Raw genomic sequence first — 21,572 nt, 5'->3', positions numbered from 1 at the left:
TATACAATTAAAAGTGATGCTGGTGTCCTCATCTTGCAACTTTTCAATTACATCTGCAATACATTTGATGCACTGTTGATTAGAGAGAGGTTTGGTTTTCTGCCAATGATAGTCCAGAGAGAGAGCAACTTTTCATGCACTGAACTTGGCTTTCTAGACAGCCATTGGTATTTGAAGTGCTCTCTCACTCTTGAAAATCTGCATGAATTTATATTCATGCCTGCAAATGTTCAGACTCATGACACAAATATGACTCATAGCTTACCTTCAAACAATACAAATTGTTTGCTGTGTCCAAATCACATACATGTTGGCTATAGCAGGTGTGATTTCAACAGCTGACTGCACCTGTTTGACACATTCACCCCAAGGTGCAAAATAAGTGCACCACACTCCTCTCTGTGTCACGCAAGAGCTGAGCTTGTCATATGTAATGTTTTCACTTATCTGGCTGTGGTCGTACTCAGTATGTTGAGTCTAATGTGATGGGAGGTTACCTACCTCCAACATTTTGCAATACAGGTGTGCAGATAGCCGAGGGCAAGACCAGAGCAACGGGTTGAGTTTGCAGTGTGGGCTCTAATATCACATATTTTACTTTAAAATGACGTCAGAGGGGTGTCAGCTGAAGCAGGACTGGCAGATTGTCAGTCTGTGAAAGGCACGGAGAGGCAGGGAGATATAGCACCGGGTGATAACACTGCACTCTCTCTTCAAATGACAAGTGCTTATTTTCCCCTATACCGCGCGCAGCATCTCGCGCTCATAGACTCACTCTTCCAAAATAACTCGTCTTCTCACTTGGTCTCCTGTTTCTTTTTTAACCTATTACTTACATTAATGTGTTCAAAGATGTACGAAATGTGCAATTTTGGCCAAAGGTGACCTGTCTGCATGTCGAAATTCATCGGTGCATCTTTTCGGGGTTGACTGTTTATAACCGTCCAAACTGGGTAGGCTATCTATCCGGATGTTTTGCGATGCTCTGCCTCTCAGCAATTTAGAAAAGTGCGTGGTCATTTTCAGCGCCGAATCCACAGATGCCGCCGACGAATCACCTTGCCTTTCCGGTGTAATTTTTCACAGCCCTTTGACTGTCCAGTGGAGTAAATTCGATGATTTATATAAAGACAAAGTTTGACCGTCACAAGTGGTCAGCGGGCACCTTTTGGTAATCGGACAGTGGACGGACCACCTGTCCACGGGCTCGGTGCGTCCTTATCAAATTGAAGGAAAGATAATTGCAAAGTACAATATATTTGCATCGTCTCGCCTTTGGTGGTGTAATAGCAGGATTTACATCATATCTGGAGTAATTTTATGTGCGCAATATTGAAGGATATAGCCTTAGAATGTTTGCATTAATGACATTTGGAGTAAGGTACATCACTTGAGTGTATTAGACACTATAGACTTTTATGGAAACCATCTAAATGTGAGGAAACCTGGAAAACTGACTTGTTGTTGAGAAAATTTGGATAAAACGGTCTATTGCACGCAGGTAAGAAGAATTTAGTCTCTACCTTATGTAATTAGCTTTATATAAGTTTCACTGTAAGTGGAACATGTCTCTGGGTGTTATTTAATCTACAAAACATTATTGTTTCATATTTGCATACGCCCATATCGAACGCTCTCTCTTCATAATCTATGCCATTTCAAGTGTTATGAGCGTCTTCTGGAATTGAATATTAGCCTACTGTATCGATTGTAGGGTTCACAGGAAACATAAATATTGTGTCTATAGTGTGTTTATTGGCACAATGTTTTTTACATTGTGCATTCAATATGTTGAATGTGTGAGTTAATTTTGTGAGCTTCAACAGAAGACTGTTTCCAGCTTTATGAAGAGAAATTGAGCAAAACCTTCACTTACCGTACGCTGGGGGTCGCCAAAGGTACATGCTGCCGCGCTACATGACTGCAAGCCCTTGTTGGCATATAGGTTGACACACACCAGGGGCGTAATCACAGGTGGGACCGGGGCGGCGTAAGCACGGGTGGGCCCAAGCACACCCACTGGGAAGCCAGGACTACCCAATCAAATTGAGAAAAAATAAGCTCTTTACATGTCATTGTTCCAAAAGGGGTGTTATTTGTCTTTTTACCTAAACATGCAAGCAGTGCACTGGGTTAGTCAGATTTGATTGAATATATATAACAGAACAGATGAGCTGGAATGTAAAAAATAACTAACTGAAAGCCACACCCGTAATAAGCCACAAATATGACCGCATTGAGGCATATGTCACTGTGCTTCTATGGCTATATGCACCAAAATGAGATGAGAGCAATAAGGTTCGATCTGCAAAATATGATTCTGAGGTAATTGGCTTTAAATGTTCCGAACCCTTATTGGTTTGAATGGTGTCGGAATTTTTTATCTTGCATTCTTTTGAATTGAACAACATGAATTGGGGTATTTAGAGGACTATATAGTACTGTATCCCCCAATTTTCTTTTACACAAATGCAGATAGAACCTTATAGTCCAAAGCTCCCTCCATGCCACTGCCTATTTAATGTGTTAATTTAGCGAACTAAATACATCTGTATTTTAGCTTTATAAATGCTATATTTTCTCTCAGCCTCATGGCAAATTGTGTGGAATAGCATGATATGAGCTATAAAACTGCACATCTTCCTCTCTACCCCATGGCAAAATGTGTAGAATTGCAGGAAATTTGCCTTAAAACAGCAACATTTTCCATCAGTTTCATGGCACAAAGTGTAGAATAGCATGAGATTAGCTATACAATTGCTAAATGTTCTCTTTGCTCCAATGGCAAAATGTGGAAAATTTCCGAAAGTTATCAGCTGTTTTTGGCCAACCCAAATTTTGGCAGGCCTTCCCACCCACCATGAATTTCTGGCTACGCCACTGACACACTCACACCCACACACACTTTCTCATTGCCTAACACAAGAAAAATATGTATGAATTACAAGCCATTAGTTGTACCAGAACTGTCAACCCTGTTTCAAAGAAACAATGCTATAATAACCCTATGAATTGGCTAATATGTCTTTATGAGATAGCACCATTCATCACCACTAGATTCTTTGAAGTTTGTTCCTGTGGCTGGCCACATTAGAGCAGAGCTAATGTAAGCACATCCATCTTGCCAAGTATGTTAATGTTTACTGTTAATGTTTACGACAGAGGTTACAAGAGCAGCGTAAAGTATCAAAAGCCAAGTGACATCCACCGTGGCACAGTGCCCCACCTTGTTACTCAGAGCACACAGCTGGTTAAATGCCTATAACGAACTAGCTACTCCCTCTCACAAACTCAACATCAACTGAACATCACTTCATTAAAGCCTCACAGCCAGTGATTCATACTGAATTCTGCAGTGTTCAGATAGAATGAGGCTGGTTGTTTAGTTGAGACAGGTCCCCCTCTGTGAGAGGCAGAAGAGGTGCATTTTATTCATTTTTATTCAGAAGGATCTTTAATTAGAAAAATAATAGTATGGGAGTGAACCAGCCTTTCAGGTGATTCAATGAACACAGAGTGGGAGGGATCCCACTAATTAGAACACAATTTCATGCTGAATTGTGCCTCTAATCACTAAACATTTATTTATTTCCCACAAACAATGTTAATTAGGTATTAAGGATAATGTTGAGGGTTGACTTCACAGTTGAATGATAATTCGTTTGAACAGACCATTGCTTTTGAAGATGCAGAAATTAGAAGCCTTTAGAATGATTGGTCAAGTCAATGATATCACAGCTACTGTAGAGAGATAGAGATCGAGTCCCACAACCCACAACAGTTCTCCGCCCCCGCTTTAATATGCCATTCATTATCTTTATATAAAAACTGGTTTAATCAGGCTGAAATATCATTGAAACAATTCTGAGAATTTTGAGATTCAGTGTTTTCAATCTGGTTATGTTTTGAAACGTGATACTAGCCTTCCTAATTCTAACGTTGGATTGTATCACTATGTGTGTTACAGTGTGTGTATGTGTGTCTGTGTTTAGGAGAGTATATTGTGCATGAGGTGCAGTTGATTTGAACATCTGAAGGTGTAATAATACCATCATCTGTTGCTGTATGTTAAATGCAACAGGAAACATAAATAGTGTAGTATCTACAGTAATCTGCTCATCTATGTTGTTTGTAGATTGGAAATTAGCCATTTTGGACCTTGTTCATACGTCAGCTGAACGTTTTTTAGCTTTACACAGTGACACTTTGATTGAATTAATATTTGTTTTGCTTTAAATAATAAAGAAGCACAGGATTTTATTGAATAGGACTTTCTGTGTTTACAAATGTAACAGCAAATTCCTACACCTTCTGCTGCAGAAGTTCCTCCATTGGGCTGGAAATATGGCTGTCTAGAAACGCCTGAATGCTAAACACAGTATTGACTAACCAAGCACGAAAGCATTGCTCATTATGGTAATCTAATATGTTGCCTACAGGGAGATGTGCCTACATGTTGTCTATACAGCAAGAATGTGGTAGGAAAGCATGTCACCTATTTGTGCCTTTTTACATGACCAAAGTTACTACTACTAAAGGTGAATGAAAATGATTTATCTACGGAATAGGCTATTAACTCTTTGTGAACAGTTTCAAATGATGTAGACATTGTTCCCTTGAATCCCATCGCCCCCGGGGTTCTCTCCTGGGATCTAAAAGCATAGTATGTGGGAGTGCCCCAAGGTATTGATAGTTTTAAAAGTGAAAAATAAAAACCCTGCACACTGCTCTTCAAGTTCCCAGGTGATTTTATAGTCTTAAAAGTGGCCCTAAATGGTTTGTTCTATTTAAAGATACTCCTCCTTATATTTCTCCTCACTGTGATGGTATAGGATAATAGAGTAAGTATGTGTGCTTGGCTCGTCTTAACCAATAGGGATTCCTCCCACTCTCTTCCTTCTTGGCATCAATGGTGTTTAATATAAGGGCTTCCACATGAAATAATCTTAATATATACACTACATGACAAAGGTATGTGGACACCTGCTCATTGAACATCTCAATCCAAAATCATGAGCATTAATATGGAGTAGGTCACCCCTTTGCTGCTATAACAGCCTCCACTCTTCTGGGAAGGCTTTCCACTAGATGTTTGAACATTACTGTGGGTACTTTCTCCCATTCAGCCACAAGAGCATTAGTGAGGTCGGGCACTGATGTTGGGTGATTAGACCTGGCTCGCAGTCGGCGTTCCAATTCATCCCAAAGGTGGTCGATGGGGTTGAGGTCAGGGCTCTGTGCAGGCCAGTCAAGTTCTTCCACACCGATCTTGACAAACCATTTCTGTATGTACCTTTCTTTGTGCATGGGGGCATTGTCATGCTGAAACAGATAATGGCATTCCCCAAACTGTTAACACAAAGTTGAAAGCACAGAATTATCTAGAATGTCATTGTATGCTGTAGCGCTAAGATTTTTCTTCACTGGAACTAAGGGGCTTAGCCCGAACCATGAAAAATAGCCCCAGACCATTATTCCTCCCACACCAAACTTTACAGTTGGCACTATGCAGCGTTCTCCATGCATCCGCCAAACCCAGATTCGTCCATCGGACTCCCAGATGGTGAAGCGTGATTCATCACTTCAAAGAACACGTTTCCCCTGCTCCAGAGTCCAATGGCGGCGAGCTTTACATCACTCCAGCCAACACTTGACATTGCACATTGTGATCTTAGACTTAGATCTTAGTTTGGAACTCAGTAGTGAGTGTTGCAACCGAGGACAGATGATTTTTACACGCTACGTGCTTCAGCACTCGCCAGTCTTGTTCTGTGAGCTTGTGTACCACTTCATGGCTGAGCCGTTGTTGCTCCTAGACGTTTCCACTTCACAATAACAGCACTTACAGTAAATCAGGGCACCTCTAGCAGGGCAGAAATTTGACGAACTGACTTGTTGGTGATGGTGCCAAGTTGAAAGACAATGAGCTTTTCAGTAAGGCCATTCTACTGCCAATGTTTGTCTATGGAGATTGCATGGTGGGGTGCTCGATTTTATACACCTGTCAGCAACGGTGTGGCTGAAATAGCCAAATCCACTAATTTGAAGGAGTGTCCACATACTTTTGTCTTTATAGTGTATATTTTTTGTCAATGTTTTGCCATCAAACTTGTGGCAGTTGTGAAAAAAATGAATAGTTGGAAGAGTTGCAAAGTTAATTAAAAATAATGCCATTGTTGATGAGATGCTTTTTTCATTCATTTGGCTATTTTCTCTTGAACCATATTAGTATAGTAGTATAATAGTTCCCTACAAATGCTGTTTTGAACACAGATATAATAAATTAATACTAGATATGAAGTTATTCAACTATAAATAACCTAAGTTACGATAGATTGCCATAGATCTTTTGTTAATTATCAAAATTACTGAAGATTCCGGTAACTTTAGTAAATTAACGGAATCTTTGCAAACCTAGTGACACATGTGATGTTCCCTACGGTGAGCCCTGGCAGTGGTCAGGTAGATCAGACAGCTACTGACGCTGGAGGGGAGGACTTGGCAGGGCTGCCCGGAACCTTTGGGAGGGGGTGAAGGGTTGGTTGGTTTTTTAGTGTGTCTTCAAACAAGATTATCAATGGATCCTGCACATTGAAAATGTATGGCTATGATTTTGTCAACTTTCTATGAGCCAAGGGATGTAACTGGTTGTTTTAATGATGGATGGTTTCTATGGACCTGAATTTAAATATTTTTTCCTAACCATTTCCTGACATCTCTTATTTTTGAATGTGCAAAATAGCCCAGTCCTAGTTTTACATATATCAATATATGGTTCATAAGCAATCTTATTTTTCAATATGCCCTCAATGAAAATGATGAAACAACATATTATTAGGGTTAGGCCTCGTGATACACTGCAAAGAATGTAAATGTTATTGTATTGAGATAATTCAGTTAAAATTACTTGTGAGTTGATCCCGCTCTCCAAGAAAAGGCATGTTCTTGTTTTCATTAATTTAGCTTACCCAGAAATGCATCAAGATCATTTGTATTGTTTTAAGATATTCTGACTTGTTTCAAGCCTTTTTTAGGTTAAAGTAAGAACAATTATCTGCCAGTGCACTAAGACAATTTGTCTTGGTAAGATGTCATATTACGATCAAATAACTTGAAATAAGGTCATTTATCTTACCCCACTTGTATCAAGCTTTTTTGGGGGTTAAAATAAGCAAAAGTATCTGCCAGCGCACTAAGAAAATTTACCTTGGTAAGACATCAAGTCAATGCATTCTAATGGTAGGAGATATATAGGTAAGATAAAAATAAATTTAAAAAACTGCAGTCTAGACTAGCGTCATGTCCAGAGGGTGCACATCAAGCTGCCTTACGCTACAGAAACAGGAGATGGGCTTCTGGCCTATGGGGCGTTCTAGCTCAGACAAGGCTATTTACTTACTATGTGTGATTTTACCAAGTAGCCTACCTCCCTTTACTTGTGTGTCAACTACTGTAGTGCATTATGAAGTAAACCTCGATCTGATATTCAGATTCTTAATAGCCTTTATGGGGGTTATTAAATGGAGCCTCTGGAGCGTGATTAACCTCATTTGCTGTGAAAAAGGCTGTGTTGCATCTCTGAGCTTCCCTTCTGTGGAGGATTATGTGTGTGTGTGTGTGTGTGTGTGTGTGTGTGTGTGTGTGTGTGTGTGTGTGTGTGTGTGTGTGTGTGTGTGTGTGTGTGTGTGTGTGATTACTAACACCCTGCACTCAGCAGTCTGATAAACCCATGAGGAGGGGGGAGCAGAACTGGTCCATGTGACACACAGCAGTGACAGTAAATCAAATCAAATGTTATTTGTCACATGCTTTGTAAACAACAGGTGTAGACTAACAGTGAAATGCTTACTTTCCATCACACACTGACTGGCACCACCAGCTCGGACCACGCTATTAACACCTGACATAACAGTATACATCTCAGTTTGACAAAAGGTGTGATGGGTCTGCACTCAAAAAGATGTTTCAAAAAGCTTACTTCATTTTTTTAATTATTTCAATTATTTTCATTGCATCAGGGATAGCGTGCACAGACATTTAGGTTCTGCAGTCTTCTTCAGTGTGTAGGTACAAATCTTTTTAATTAAAAACAGCATTTGTAGGGAGCACAGGTGAGCACGAAGGGCAATTGTGGGCATCAGGCGTGAACCATTCATGAATCAGTTGCCTTACAGTAGTTGTCTGCTCACTTGAATACATTATATCAATTCATGAGATAGCTTACCACAAAGCACATTTAGACTCAGACGTTCATAAATATGTAGGGCTAACTCATAAACGATATGCAACATTTTATATGGACAGTGTTCTCGTCTAACAGTCTGAATTTGGCCAAAAGGAATGAGGTGAAATCTAGTTCTTTGTATAATTTGTGTGTCGATACAGAATTACATTTCTATACAGTTCTTTAGTTCTTTAGATATTAGTCAGACCCCTTGACGTTTTCCACATTTTGTTACGTTACAGCATAAAATGTATACTTTTTTTCTCAGCAAATCTGCACACCATACCCCATAATGACAAAGTGTTTGCAAATGTCAAATCAAATCAATTTGATGTTATTCTAATGGACAAAAATGTGCTTTTCTTTCAAAAACAAGCACATTTCTAAGTGACCCCAAACATTTGAATGGTAGTGTAAATTAGCAAAAAAGTCTATAAACCTGTTTTTGCTTTATGTGGTATTGTGTGTAGATTCACGAGGAAACATTTTAGAATAAGGCTGTAGCATAACAAAATGTGGAAAAAGTCAAGGGGTCTGAATACTTTCCGAAGGCACTGTATCCTTGGGCAGCAGGCAGCCTAGTGGTTAGAGTGATGGGCCAGTAACCAAAAGGTTGCTAATATCAAATCCACAAGGTAAAAATCTGTCGTTCTGCCCCTGAACAAGGAAGTTAACCCACTGTTCCTTGGCTGTCATTGTAAATAAGAATTTGTTCTTAACTGACTTGCCTAGTTAAATAAAAAAATAAAAAAATACACACTACTTCTCTTTGGAGTAATTTGTTGTCGTAATCATCTCCTCTCGGCGGGGTGTATGAACTTTTTCAATCCTGGCGCAACGCAATTCATTAATATAATTATTTTGTTCTCTAAAGTGTCTCGCAGCTGGCGAGGTGATATCTTCATGTCGGAAAGTGGATTGATGTTCTCATAGGCACATTCAAGCCGCGGGATGTTATTCCAAATAAATCTTATTGTAAGAACACTAACATAGAAATAAGTTATTTCGTAGTGCAAGTTATACATTACTTTATCTCATAGGTTCTAGAGGTCTGAGGGCATACAAAGTTATAACATTTCCTTATTTTGTTTGCTACATGAGGTATATGATCTACATCCTTTTATGAATGCCTATTTTATCTCTCTGACCACATCTGATTTAACCAATATGTTTGATAGATTTCTTGATCATTTATAGGTGAATAAAGGTGGATTCTGGAAGGAAGAATTTATAGAGGAGTCAGATGATACTATATGCCAGTGTTTATTGGCAATAGACTTGATGCCATTACAACTTGCTCACCTGTGTTTCCTACAAATGCTGTTTTGAATTCAAAATATTTGTACCTACACACTGAAGAAGCCAAAATGTCTATGTACACTATCCCTGATGCAATAACAAATAATAAAAAACACAAAATTAGGAAATCTTTATTAAATATATTTTTGGTTTGGTTTGTCTGAATCACGGGTGTTACGCACCAGCCAAGCTTCTGGGAGAGCGCAATGGTCCCCTTTTGAATACATCTCAGTTTGTCCAAGCTGCACAACCTGATCTTCTAAATTTGATTAGCGAGTTATAGAATGGCCACAGTATGTGTTGGAGGTGATCAGACCTTGTACTGTAGAACAGCACTGTCTGTTAATGTCAGTCAGAATCAGTGGCGGTCAGTGCTGTTAATTTTTATTTATTTTATTTATATTACAGCATATTGGATGACTGCTATTCATATTCCAATCACCCAGTTCAATGTAACAGCGATACGCTTAGGTTACTACATGATACTCAAATTTTCCCTATACCCGTCATGAGGTTGCTACAACCAAGCCTATGAATGAAAGTTTACAACGTTAGTGCACACTGGTCGAGAGAAAATTTGAGGTGACAGTGACACAGGCAAACAGTGAGTGATATATTCAATACCGCCTCCTGCCTGTGTAATCATTAGTCCAACAGTTGAAAAAGGGAGTTTCAATTGGACAAAGTCTGGTATTTATTACCATTTTGTTCCATTTGCTTCCGTTTAAAAATGTTTTTTTCAACAGAATCGGCAGAATGAATACAACCCTGATCACGCGTAAACACAACTAACTTTCATAGCAGCCACGGTGTTTTCCTTCTTGCATCTATGCATCTCCTCCTCTCACCTTTTACCTTCACTTGTGGTCTTCACTGCACAACACAACAGGTGTATGTGACCAGGGGGGAAAAAAATTACACGCCAAACCATATCATAACCGCTGCACACAGCCTACATCGTTGTCACCATATTAGCTAAAGTAACGTCATAGTCAGCATAGATAATAGAACTAACGAGTTAGTAAACCTGCTACAATAATGCAGTTTCACACTTACAGTGGCGGGCCCCGGTGGCAATACATTTGTAAAGAGAAAGCTTACCTTGGAAGAGTTCCAGTGTTGTATTGAATAGTCATAGCCAACTAGCTAACATAGCATCCCTCTGTTTGAGCAGGGTGTTTGAGTAGGCTAAACTCGTTAGCTGCATTTGCTAGCCAAGTAAGTGAAACTGAAAGTGGAAAAAATTAAAACCTCTCTCTCTCTTGCATCTGATTAATTTAAGAAGAAAGGAATTTGTTCAAAACTGTTCAACTATTGTCTTTCTCTCTCTTTGAGTCAACTACTCACCACATTGTATGCAGTGTAGTGCTAGCAAGCGAAAGCTTATGCTTTCAGTACTAGATTAATTCTCTGATCCTTTCATCGGGTGAACAACAATCAGTTCATGCTGCAAGAGCTCTGATAGGTTGGAGGAAGTCCTCCGGAAGTTGTCATAATTATTGTGTAAGTAAGTAAGTAAGTCTATGGAAGGAGGTGAGAACCATGAACCTCCTAGGTTGTGTATTGAAGTCAATGTTCCCAGAGGAGGACGTAAGCTGTCCACTGACTACACCATGGTGCTACCATACAGAGTGCTGTTGAGGCTACTGTAGACCTTCATTGCCAAATAGTGTGTTTTAATCAATTATTTGGTGACATGATTATATTTAGTTTTATCTTAAAATGATAGCTTTAATGTTTTACTATTTTAATTATATTTAAATGCATTGAGAGGATGGTCCTCTCCCTCTGAGGAGCCTCCACTGGTTAGAATTGTGATTCACTGAACGGTGTTAAATGAAGACTCAGCATTATTACATCAGCATTCACAGCGGGGTGACTTCCTGCTTACAGAAACAGCAACAGCAGGATTCAAGACTGATACTAATTTGCGACCTCCCTTGAGGCATGCCCATGTTGGGAAGAGCCAATAGCGGCAGTATTGGCAGATTTAAATTTTGTTGTTGATATTTATAAGCAAACTTGAAAAATAAGCCACGGGAGTTTTTTTGCGAGAATTCTGATTACTTTTGAGTAGCAAGACATTGATAAAAGCAATAGATACCATTAATAAGAAGGGTCTAGCAGCGTCTTATATGGTGAGCTAACGAGTGGCTAGGACAGTCAAGCTCCATACTATTGTGGAGGACTACATTCTTCCTGCTGCCGTGGATAATGCTGGGGGGAAAAGCAAAAAAAAAACTATACAGAAAATGCCTTCATCAAACAACACTGTTTCACGACGCATCATTGACATGGCAGGATATGTTTTGAAACAATTACTGCTTCGCATACAAGCCAGTGAATTCTATGCGTTACAGCTGGATAAGTCAACATACGTGGCGGGCCTGGCACAGCTCGTTACATTTATACTGAGTCAATTAAGGAAGAAATTCTCTTCTGTGAACAACTAGAAACTAGGACAACAGGAGAGAATTTTTTTTAAGTACTGGACATCTCTGTGACATCAAATGGACTTTGGTAGTCAAGATGTGTTGGTATCTGTACTGATGACACAAAGTGGTAACGCGCTTGCAAGCAGTTGCTCCCGACGCTACTTGGGGACACTGCAGCATCCACCAAGAGTCTCTTGCTGCCAAGGGAATGCCTGACAGGTTGAAGACATTTTGGACACTACAGTGAAAATGGTTAACTTTGTTAAAGCAAGGCCCCTGAACTCTTGTGTATTTTCTGCATTATGCAATGATATGGGCAGCGACCATGTAACGGTTTTACAACATTCAGAAGTTGGCTGGTTGTCAAGGGGCAAAGTATTGACAATTTCTTTTAAATTGTGAGACGAGCTTAAAGTTTTCTTTACTGACCATCATTTTCACTTTTCTGACCACTTGCGTGATGATGAGTTTCTCACACGACTGACATATCTGGGTGATGTTTTTTCTCGTCTGAATTATCTGAATCTAGGATTACAAGGACTCTTCTCAACTATATTTAATGTGCTGGACAAAATTGAGACTATGATTAAGAAGTTGGAGCTCTTCTCTGTCTGCATTAACATGGACAGCACACAGATCTTTCCATCGTATGATTTGTTTGTGTGCAAATGAACTCAAGCTTACAGACAATGTCAAATATGATATAGCGAGCACCTGAGTGAGCTGGGTGTGCAATTACGCAGGTATTTTCCTGAAACGGACGACACAAACAACTGGATTCATTATCCCTCCAGTCCAGTTACCGATATCTGAACAAGAGTGCCTCATCGAAATTGCAACAAGCGGTTCTGTGAAAATGTAATGTAATTAGAAACCACTGCCAAATCGGACAGGGCTGCCCTCAGAGTATCCTGTCTTGGCAAGTCGTGCTGTTAAGACATTGATGCCCTTTGCAACCACATACCTATGTGAGAGTGGATTCTCGGCCCTCACCAGCATGAAAACTAAATACAGGCGCAGACTGTGTGTGGAAAATTATTTAAGACTGAGATTCTCTCCAATACAACCCAACATTGCAGAGTTATGTACATCCTTTCAAGCACACCCTTCTCATTCACCTGTGGTGAGTTACTCACAATTTTTGATGAACAAATAAGGTTTTATTTGTAATATATTTATATTATTATTTGTGCCCTGGTCTTATAAGAGATCTTTGTCACTTCCCACGAGCCAGGTTGTGACAAAAACTCACACTCATTCTTATGTTTAATAAATGTTTTGTATAGTGTGTGTGTGGCAGGCTTACAATGATGGCAAAAAACAACATTTGAGAGTGCGCTGACCCTGGTGCTAGAGGGGTATGCAGCTGGAGGTTGACTGTTTGAAGAGGTACTGGACTGTAAAAAAGTTTGGGAATGACTGAATTAGAGAATGATAGCTGAAGAGATGGAGAAAACACCTGTCTCCGGATGACATCTTCACACTAAGGACAATTGTGGTATGGCATTCCTGACAGGGAGACAGGAAAGATAGTCCAGTGTTAGCTAGCTACATTTTCAGATATTGTCACGATCGTCGTAAGCATACTCGGACCAAAGTGCAGCGCGATATGGGTTCCACATGTTTATTCAATGAAACACACAAAAACAATAAAGAACAAACGAAACGTGACGTCCTGGAGTGCTCATAGGCAACACAAAAACAAGATCCCACAAAACACAGTAGGGAAATGGCTGCCTAAATATGATCCTCAATCAGAGACAACCATAAACAGCTGCCTCTGATTGGGAACCATACCAGGCCAACATAGAAATAAACACACTAGATCACCCACCCTAGTCACACCCCGACCTAACCAAAATAGAGAATAAAAATGCTCTCTATGGTCATGGCATGACTTGATATGACAAGTTTCTAATTTGACAGTGGTTTCATTTCAAGCTAAAGTGTGCTAGGTAGCTAACGTTAGCTGGCTGGCTCCCTAGGTGACGTTATTATTTGTATCTCAGAGCTGTATTCATGCAGGGTAGCAATGACATGATTTGGTGTTGTGTTCATTGTTGTTTAACTAGCTAACATTACGTGACGTGTGTGATCTTAAACGTTTTTCACCTAGCTAGGTTCATTGTTTTACTAGGTAGCTAGTACCTGTCTTAAGCTAAAGTGTACTGATAGCTAGCTAACATTAGGTGGCTGGCTCCCAAGCTGACATTATTATTCATAACCCAGAGCCGTTTGCGTTTCTAGTTAGAGCCTAATATTAGCTAGCTAACATTGAACCTGGTTGGTTAGCTCTCAGCACTGTGGCATTGTTGGCACTGTGTTCATTGTTGTTTAGCTGGCTGGCTCATTAGCTAATGTGACGTGTGTACAACACCCGTTGAATATGGCCTGTGTCAGTAAACGTCTGCAAAAAAGTGTAATGAAATTTTTGCCAGCCGAGCTGGATAGGCTGTTTTCATGTTATCCATCGGTTAACAAATCCTCGACCAGAGCATCAAGTGTGCGCTCCAAGAGCGAAATGAGATGGGTGGGGCTAATGCTTAAGAGGGTGTGATCAATGGTGAATGGGTGGAGCTCTTCACTAGATACCAAAACATTCAAAGGCCATATTCTCAAAGTTGATCAACTTTCAAAGCAGAATTACTTTCCCATTGTTCCTCAAATGCAGTGTATGATATACCATTTTGTAGCTCTGTCTCTACTTATATCGAAAGTAAAAAAGACACCATTTCAAATTTTGCTACATAAGAAAGAAATCCAGGTGGTAAATCACAAATGTGCTTATCATGTTACATAATAAGTTGCATGTGTGCAATAACAGTGTTTAACATGATTGTTGAATGACTGAGTGAAAAGAAGGAAGCCTGTACAGAATAAAAAATCTTCCAAAACATACATCCTTTTTGCAATAAGGCACTAAAGTAATATTGCAAAAAAATGTGGCAAAGAAATGAACTTTATGTCCTGAATACAAAGTGTTATGTTTAGGGAAAATCCAACGCAACACATTACTGAGTACCACTCTTCATATTTCCTAGCATGGTGGAGGTTGCATCATGTTATGGGTATGCTTGTCATCGGCAAGTACTATGACATTTTTGGGGGTTAAAAATAAATGGAATTGAGCTAAGCACAGGCAAAATCCTAGAGGAAAACCTGGTTCAGTCTGCTTTCCAACAGACACTGGGAGACAAATTCACCTTTCAGCAGGACAGTAACCTAAAACACGGCCTGACAAGGCCAAATATACAATGGAGTTTCTTACCAAGACGACATTAAATGTTCCCGAGTGGCCTAGTCTTGACATTGAAAATCTATGTCAAGACTTGCTGTCTAACCAATTTGACAGAGCTTGAAATCTTTTTAATATATATATATATTATATATATTATATATTATATATATTTAATAAAAATGACAAGACTCTATATTATTATTATATTATATTATATATACTCTAGACAACGTGTGGAAGCTGTAGGTATTGCAACCTCAGCCCCATTTAAATGTGGTTCACCTTTATCAATGGGTTCAAGTCGCGCATGGATATATTTTTCCATTTTCAGTGATTAGATTTTCCTGCACTTTTCGATGAAACGCACGTTCTGTTATAGTCACAGCCGTGATTTAACCAGTTTTATAAACGTCTGAGTGTTTTCTATCCACACATACTAATCATATGCATATACTATATTCCTGGCATGAGCAGCAGGGCGCTGAAATGTTGCGCGATTTTTAACAGAATGTTCGAAAAAGTAGGGGGTAGGAGTAACAGGTTAAACTACAATATTGGTGGTCTGTTACACTCCCTGGCGAAATGTTAAATTTCGTTACAATTGTAGCATTTCAGCTGGCTATTTTCTCTTTTTCTTTTTTTAGCCTGTCCGTGCTGTTCATGGTGGACAGCATATCTTTTTACCTCCGCTGGAATTGCCAACCCCCACCCCACTAAATTATTTTTCACCTCCTTACTGATTTCGACTCACACTCCAGTTAAAAAGGCTATTTTTAGCTGTTGATGATAAGGGGTATTTTGATCCCCCCCGGGGGCTGGTTCTGGCGTACCACTGTTAGCATTGAATACATCTTTTAAACGTTCTAGATACTGACTGACTGTCTCACCTTCTCCCTGTCTACATTCAGTTACCTTATAAAATCGGCGTGTCGGTGGTAATGTTCTGTTAGGTTAGCGCATAATTCTGTAATTTTTGCCCTGAATGGCTCTCCAGGTCCCGCGCTCCACTGTATAATGTCCCCATTATTCCTCGTTGGCACCTAGGCCCCGCGCACAGCAAACCAATCCTTTCCCACTATGGTTCTAACTGCTCTTTCCACCTCCCCTGTGTTTAGCCTGAAACTGGACCCTAGTCCATTCAGATCTCTCTCAAAACCTGCCATTCCTGTCTTCGGGTGGGGGATACCTTCTACTGCCTTTTCTACGTCTCTCTGCGTCCAAGGTCTATAGACCCGAACAATAGGTTCATGATCTCCCTCCCCCGCCTGGGGATTGGGTAACTCTATTAGGGGGTACAGATCCTCTCTTTCTACACTTTCATTTTCCCTTTTATTATGCTGGAAAGCTGTCCTAGGCTTCGGTGTATTTTTCTCTCCTATTTCAGAGGTTTTTCTAATCAGCCCTGATCGGTTATGATTCGGTGAATGTGTCTGATATTCTCCCCTCTCCGATCTATCTGTCTCCTTCACTGCCTGAGCCTCTGTCCAGACTCTCTCCAATTTCTGTTCCCTCTCTTTACCTCCCTTTACCACTGGCCTCCCATCATCCGCTCCCGTATTATAAGCTGGGGGGGTCCAGCATGGAGCGGCAATTGCCCTTTCCTCCGAGGAATCACCACCTCGTCGTCCGAATTACCTCTGTATGCTTGCTCTACTAGAGAAGGATATCGTTTTTTACTCGCACCCCCGCACAAACGGCCATTTTTTTCATCTGCGGGAGCAGAGGGGAGCGCATCTTGGCTCTCTTTGGGTTTACAACTATTTTCTTTATCATCTCTTTTTCTAGCTTCCGAAAGCCAGATTCTGGCTGTATATAACCCCTGTTTATTCTGCTTTTTTACATTATTTAAGTTACTTTTCTGTCTGACTATTTGTGTGACTCTTTAATGATAATCAGTATGTATTCTCCTTCCTGGAAACCTCATCTATAGTTGACTTTTGATTTGGACATTACATTTCACCTGTATACAATTATAAGCTCATTATAAACTATTGTTCCTTGGGACTTTCAACGTTAATTAATATCTCATATCTCACCACTCTAGAATTAGCTTCCCTCTCCTCCCTGGATATTAGTTTCTTTCAGTATTGAATGGGTTCAATGATTATGTTCGCCTAGAATTGCCCTGCCTTCTCACCAAGCCTAATTTATCCTCACCTGTTTTAATATATCTATCTGCTACTTTTCATAGTCAGACTACTTCCCACATACAGATAGACTACTAGGTAAACACTTTATTTAGGTATGTTTATTGAATTAATAGCTATCCTATTTGTACAGAATGAACGTCCCATCTAACAATACTTACTATATCCCACCCTTAAAAAATATTTTGGTTTGAAAGGCCAAGATTGATTAAGTCCTAGTTTACTTTCGGTAGTGCACCTTATCCACGAGTCATTTCAGACTCGCTTCCTTTCTATCGATTTTGGTTACCCACAAAGTAGAAACCCATTGTATTTGTTCAAAATATTCAAGCAACTATCATTGATTAAATCCAAACTCCTTTAGCACCTTCAATCAAAAGTATCTTAAATAATTCCTCCCAAATTCGAGAATAAAGACTATTTACCTTTGTCCTGGAGACTGGGAACAGCAATGCCGGTTCGATTCCGTCACGGTTCTCTGTCGACCTAAGATATATATACCGGCCTGTTATTAAACCTCTGCTGGAGGCCAGGACTTTAACAACAGTCCAACCTCGTCCGTGAGCACGGTTTTCGGCTTTTCGCCATTCAGACGACAGAAAAGTTTGTGGAATCCACTCGAAGGACCAATTGTTAGTATAATTTAATTATGCCGATGTGCTTTCATCAATTGAAAGCCCTTCGTCTATTTTATGAGAATTTTGTAAGATTTCTTGTTTGCATAAAATAGACGCAGACCAGTCTTTAAATAATAGGTAATAGAATTTATTCTCGGAGCGCGCTCCCACTCAAAACAAAAGCATCAGTTTAAATATAGATCATGACGTCATTTCACTGTCTTAAATGAACCCCCCCCCCCTCTCGACAGGACAAAGTAGGGTGAAAGGTTCATTCTATCTTACTAACACACTCCCAGATAACTTTTGACCCCTCAACATTATCGATCACCACTGAACTGACAGGTTTAATTAACAGAAACCCTAGGAATGCACTCTCTGCCTAATCTAAAAACCCCAGAGCTAAGTTTCAGGTTGGGTCAACCATAGGCTAACGACCTTATGTGTTTACACAGTCCACAACCCATTTGTTCCTGCCCAGTTGGAATGGTTTTATTACTCCTTTCTCCTGTCACACAATTTCTTCTTATGAACTCATATTGTCTATTAAACATACAGAGTAAAGGTTTACCTAGACACAATTCTATTTAAAATGGGGATATTGTTTATTCATTTATCCATAATAAATCCATAATAAATTCAACAACTACGCAAATATTTCAAGGATTTTATGTAATCTATTACAAGACATTTAGTAGCCCTTTTGGGTACTTCAGATTTGTACAGCTGTCTAATAAAAATGTGCAAAAAATGTGCAAATAATGTACAATACAGGTGTGCAAAGCTCTTAGAGACTTACACAGAAAGACTCACAGTTGTAATCGCTGCCAAATGTGCTTCTAACATGTATTTACTCAAGGGTTTGAATACTTAAGCAAATTACATTTTTCTGTATTTCATTTTGACTTATGGGGTATTGTGTGTAGATGGGTAAACATTGTTTTTATTTCATCCATTTTGAATTCAGGCTGTGGAATAAGTCAAGGGGTATGAAGACACTGTACAGTATGTGCGGACCCATCACAAAAGAACTAGCCTTGAGACACTATTCAGACATATTCTTGTGTTATGGTCAAATATGCCTATTATCTGCAGAAATTATACATGTTATGTACTTGACAAAGTTCTACTAAAAAGGGTTTGAATCAAAATGAATCTTTCAGACTCAATACCATGCATGCATTTGGGATGTCAACTTCAAATATTCTCAATCCCATCCAAAATATAGCACCATTCCACACCATCCATGCAATTGAAACATTCTATTCCAACTGTAGAGAACAGCTTGATTGAGTGGTTTTAATGACCACTGCTGGAACCGAGCCTTGCCACAGTTGCAAGTGTGTGAGCACGTGTCGGAGGATATGTGCTATTATTTCACTGAAGCACATCCATCGCACTGAGCCGAGCCTGGGAGAGGGAGCGGCTGACCTCATACTTGATTCATGTAGTGAGCTTTTGTCGGATCAATAGGGCCTCTACAAAGGATCAGATTTATCCGTCACGGACCCTCCACTAACTAGCCTGCTCCAGGCATGGAGGTCACCTCTCAGTGGCCCGCTATTCCGAAAACACTTCATAAATGAACAACATGGATTTTCTGGGAATGGTTTCCCTTTTTCCCATTCCATCTACTTAGACTGTTATAGAGATGGCTGGATGGGATGCGAAAACCTTGACTATGAGGGCTGAGTTGAATCGAACATTGTCCTGTTAGTCCTATCAGGAAGCTTGCAGCCTATTTTTCAGCATGTGGGCCATGTACACAGTACTGGAAGGCGTTGTGCTGAGGGATTAATTAGTTGAACGCTAAAGCGCTCTTGGCTGTTGCATCTTGGATCTTCCACACTTTTTGTTTTGCCAGGCGTAGATTCCCTCAGCTAGTGGTGACACAACATTGCTTCATCCGCCCGTAGTAGCAGCTGCTGCCTGCTCGGCCTTACAGGCATGGTGTGTGTGTGTGTGATATGGTTGACTTTTTACAGCTTTTCATGTGAGCACCTTAAGCACGTTATTGAAACACTTGAAAGATTAAGTACAATATTTACCACCCAGAGGCCTGTACTGAGGCAATCCATAAAGCTGCAGAACCTTCGCTAGAGCTGGCTGTGGTAATTTACTCTGAAATAGTGGATTTCTGCTGAGAAACCATGAGGCTGTGCTAGTTCCCTCAATAACTGCTACATCTCAGTCTGCTTTTCAAAGCCATTCAACCACGCACTGACCAGAAACTGGAAACTGCACACTCCAAGTAATGTTCCAGCCTGTACAAATATAGAAAATAACACTGTTTGATTTATTATTTGAAAATGTCTGGAGATATGATTCTCTTGTGAAACACTAGGAGATACATGGAGGTACTTCATATTGTGGTGCACCTCCTTGTCCCTAAGGTAAAAGGTTGAAGGGGAGATATAATCATTATTAGGATCCCCATTAGCTGTTGCGAATGTAGCAGCTACTCTTCCTGGGGTCCACACAAAACATGAAACATGACCCAATACATAAAATTAATAGACAAGAACAGCTCAAGGACAGAACTACATAGAACATTTAAAGGGACACATAGCCTACATATCAATACATACACACAAACTGTCTAGGTCAAATAGGGGAGAGGTGTTGTGTTTATCTGTTTTTTGAAACCAGGTTTGCTGTTTATTTGAGCAATATGAGATGGAACGGAGTTCTATGCAATAATGGCTCTACATAATACTGTAGACTTTCTTGAATTTGTTCTAGATTTGGGGACTGTGAAAAGACCACTGGTGGCCTGTCTGGTAGGGTAATTGTCAGAGCTATGTAATTGTCAGAGCTATGTGTACGTTGACTATGCAAACAATTTGTGATTTTCAACACATTAATGTTTCTTATAAAAATAAGAAGTGACGCATTCAGTCTCTCCTCAACTCCTAGCCAAGAGAGACTGGCATGCATGGTATTTATATCAGCTCTGATATACAATGAAGAGCAAGACATTCCGCTCTGGCCAGCTGCACCTTAACTAGGTCTTTCCTTGCAGCACTCGACATCACAACTGGACAATAATCAAGATAAGACAAAACTACAGCCTGCAGAACGTTTTGGATTGTGGTGTCAAAAAAGTAGAGCATTTACCAAGAGAGAAACATGAAGTTAATGCTTATAATACTGTCCTCTTAAACATTTCCTACCTTCATCATTCCTGCCCCTGGAAAAGCTAGAAAATACTGTATGGATACTTGGATGAGATAGTCCTTGTAAACCAGGAGACCAGGAGTGTAGTATGTGTATCCTCTGTGCCTCCTATCTCCTGGCAGGTGGCGTTTCCACAGAGCTACAGTATGTGTGAGGACATGCTGGGCTGTGTTTGTCCTATCGCTTAATCTAAGAGCTTAAGCACACAGGCCTCTCCCACCCCAACAAAGGCAACCTCGCAAATCCAACAGGCTCCAAATGGAGGCTCAATGGGCTCTCAGCCTTTTAAACTTTCCCAAGACTTGTGACTTTAAACTGACTTACCGAAACCACACAGACAACTAACAATATTCACAAAATGGGATCTCTTGAGCAAGCACAAGCCACCAGACCTTACAGTTGTACGAAAGCATTACTACCTTTTGCAGACTTAAA

General features: G+C 40.0%; 1 protein-coding gene across 1 annotated transcript in view; it reads left to right on the top strand.

The window, feature by feature from the left end:
* The first annotated feature begins 671 nt into the window (after positions 1-671).
* The window catches only part of LOC118360931 (adherens junction-associated protein 1-like), an 80,892-nt gene continuing 59,991 nt past the window's right edge, over positions 672-21,572 (top strand). The window contains exon 1 of the mRNA XM_035740506.2: positions 672-1,501. The gene's annotated coding sequence lies outside the window, so the exon portion shown is untranslated. The remainder of the gene's footprint in view (positions 1,502-21,572) is intronic.

This window comes from Oncorhynchus keta, chromosome 28 (assembly GCF_023373465.1).
Source record: "Oncorhynchus keta strain PuntledgeMale-10-30-2019 chromosome 28, Oket_V2, whole genome shotgun sequence".
In the NCBI taxonomy this organism is placed as follows: domain Eukaryota; kingdom Metazoa; phylum Chordata; class Actinopteri; order Salmoniformes; family Salmonidae; genus Oncorhynchus; species Oncorhynchus keta.
Note: the sequence above shows the minus strand (reverse complement) of the source record. Positions and strands in the feature narration are given on the sequence as shown.